The sequence below is a fragment of the Lampris incognitus genome, chromosome 16, assembly GCF_029633865.1.
Source record: "Lampris incognitus isolate fLamInc1 chromosome 16, fLamInc1.hap2, whole genome shotgun sequence".
NCBI classification, from domain to species: Eukaryota; Metazoa; Chordata; class Actinopteri; order Lampriformes; family Lampridae; genus Lampris; species Lampris incognitus.
The window spans coordinates 37,894,034-37,897,378 of record NC_079226.1 but is presented as its reverse complement, the minus strand read 5'-3'; the positions used below and the strand labels follow the sequence as shown (position 1 = coordinate 37,897,378).

Here is a 3,345-nt window from a genome sequence, read left to right as displayed (position 1 = left end):
CGTAATTGCGCTTACCCTGTAGAACTGCATGGAGGAGGAGAACGGAGCCGACTTGTCTCCTCGTCTCCGACCGAACAGGTGAAATACGTGGGAGCTGAATTACATCTCTGCGGAGTTGGAATAACAGCGGATAACGCTGATGTGATCAACTCTGCCACATAAACACCCAACACCTTTTAAATCACCACATGTTACATTAACACTTAACCGCTGAGGAAAGAGCAACCGCAGCCAGCTTTCACTTCTCAAAGGGATTCCTACCGTCTGAGATTACACAGTGCAGGTACACAACTCGCCACTAGGGGTCTTTTTTTCGACGTTATAGCAAATGCTATGAAAGCTGAATAAATATTGTAGACATAAAAAAAAAAAAAAAATGGAACGCTTCACGGATTTGCATGTCATCCTTGCGCAGGGGCCATGCTAATCTTCTCTGTATCGGTCCAATTTTAGTATGTGTATTGCCGAGACAATACATCTATGAAGTAAGTCTGGGCGCTATATATAGCCCGCTAAATCCAAAGGAATCCCCGTGAGGGTGTCAATCTTTTCAAGTATGTACAAAACACAACACAGTCAACACACGACTTCGCAAATGGGATTTGGATTGGTTTTAAATGTTTATAATGATTTTAAACGTATTTGTTTTAACACTTTTTCTATGCGAGAGCGCCGCGAAGAATTCTGGGAGTTATTGCGTCAGTCAGCCAGGATTGGTGTAGCGGTGAGGAGACACGGCGATGGATAAACCCGCTCCCACGAGGAATAGCAGGCAGACCATGTAGAATCTCACACCACAGAAATGACAGAGGACTGCGAGCATTAATAATAATAATAACAATAATAATAATCATAATAAATTACACGTATATAGCGCTTTTCTAACACTCGAAGTCGCTTTAAAAAATGATGATGGCCCAAAGAGGGATAGCGTCCACTGCCGAGGGAAAAAAAAATAAAAACATCCAGCTGGAGTTGAGGGACCGAGCCAGATGTGTGAGCTAGCGTGCAGAGCCAGGAGGCCAGAGGTCACGTAAAGCTAACGTTAGCCGAGTGCTAGTTAGCCAGTTAGCTAGTTAGGCGGCTAGCACGGAGGGCCGAGAAAACAGAGACAGAGGGGAAAGACAAGATGGTGGGAGGAGCGGAAACCACACACGACGCCGGCAGTACTCTCCGATTTAAACAACAAACAGACACACAAATAGCGAGGAAGATAAAAAACACACACACACACAACAGCATATCCAGCCGACAACAGACGTGCAGCGGCAAAGTGCGTCTGCTCAGGCCGCCATCTTGGGCGGATGATGCATGAGCATTGGTCGACGTATCCCCGGTCCGTCATAAATCGTTGCGATCGTAATCTGACTACCGTGGGTTCGTATGGTGGAAATGAAGGTAAACTACTAATAAGACACGTTAGCCCCTAGCTAACCGGTCTGACCCTTTAGCCGAGCGGTTAGTGATGTCGCCTTGTGGTGCAGTACACCCCTTATAGAATCCCGCACCGGGCAAGAAAATAACCGGTTGCATGAATAACAAAACTGAATTCATCAGTTTGAAATGCAGACCATAGTATCTTCCCAGAGAATTCCGTTCAATTGTATTAGTTCGTGTTTACATTCCACCACAAGCTAATGCTAACACAGCCATTAGCGAACTTTCGCAATACATTTCCTATGTTGGAAACTCCAACCCTGACACGAGTTTGTCTGTTTTTGGAAAAACCACCAAGGTAAAAAATCTGATTTTGTGTCTGTGCAACAGTGGTGGGATATTGGAAAAGTCCAAATAACACAACTGTGTCAACACTACACTCTGTATGTCACACAAACCTTAATGAGTTTCAGTGATTACTCTGGAGTGTGAAGTAGAGGAACTCCAAGGCTTAGCTGAGGCCACAGGAGACCAGCACCATACTGAGGCACTCGCAGTGAAAGGTCTCGTTTAAACACCCTGCTGGGTGTTTCAGCTCAGGGGGCTTTGGTCAGGTCCCGCTTTCCCATGTAGCCCAGATGGATGACCCATCACACTTTTTCTTTGGCCCGGAGCGTAAGAATGGACAGAAGAGGTTCACTCACGGATTAAATGTGGTGAGGGGGACTAGCTTCATATTCCTTGGCACACACATCTCCCAGGATCTCACATGGACTGTCAATACAACTTCCCTGGTGAAGAAGGACAGCAGTGGCTTTACTTTCTAAGGACACTGAGGGGAGCTAATTTGTCCCAGCCGCTGCTGGTGTCCTTCTCTTACTGCTCCATAGAAAGCAGACTCACTTATGGCATGTTAGTGTGGTGTGCCAGTTGCACTGTGGCTGATAAGAAAGCTCTGCACAGAGGGATTAAGTCAGCACAGAAAACCACTGGCACACAGCTGCCTTCACTTGAGGACATATACACATCCCACTGCCGACGTCCGACCACAAACATAATCAAGGACTCATCTCACCCAGACAACCACCTTGTCACTCTGCTGACCTCTGGGAGGCGCTATAGGTCTTTCAAGACCCGTACTTCCAGACTTTTGAAAAGTTTCTCCCCAAGAGTCATTAAAGAACTGAAATCTGTTACCAAACTCTAAGGTTGCAATAACATCCTGAAACTGTGCAATAACACCTGTACATCTGCCATGTGCAGTGAATATGCTGACTCGGGTTAGTGCAATACACACACTATCTATCTAGTGTAATAGATGTTACACTTGTTTAGACACTTACACGTACATTATGTTGATTCTGCTGCAAATCTGTGTCTTTGTAAATACAAAGACAGACACACACACACACTCACACATACACAAACACACACACACGCACATATATATATGTGTTGTGGGTATTTTTCCGGAAACCATCAATGGTGTTGCTAAAAGTGCTCAACAAATGAGGAGCAGAATATTATTATAGATGTAAAAAACACAAAGAAAAACTTAATACATATAGCAGCTGACGAGTGTGCGACCCTCGAAACAAGTTTGTACTGCTATGTATTAAAAGTTTTTTTTCCCCTGCCACACACACACACACACACACACACACATACTTTTTTTTTTGGGGGGGGGGAGTACCTGGGGAGTTGCACTTAATTTCATTGTGCAGCTGTGTAATAAAATATAAAGGCATTCATTCATTCATTCATTTAAAATCTGACACTGGGCAGGTGCTGAGTGACCATACTGCAGTTCGTCAGTGTGCTGTCTTTTTTTACAGTAATCTGTTTAAATGTGAGCATAGAGAGCAGCAGTCAGTGTCTCAGAGTTTTTATACCGATCTCCCTCAGGTTGAACAGCAGAGTAATGTAGAGTTGGAAGCAGCTCTCTCCTCTGATGAACTCTATGCTGCT

The 3,345-nt window shown here is 44.7% G+C and overlaps 1 non-coding gene across 1 annotated transcript; it reads right to left on the bottom strand.

Annotated features, from left to right (window-relative positions):
* Positions 1-370: 370 nt before the first annotated feature.
* Positions 371-476, bottom strand: LOC130126920 (U6 spliceosomal RNA). Its single transcript, XR_008811769.1, has one exon. It is a non-coding gene; the product is annotated as a U6 spliceosomal RNA (small nuclear RNA).
* Between the last annotated feature and the right edge of the window lie 2,869 nt (positions 477-3,345).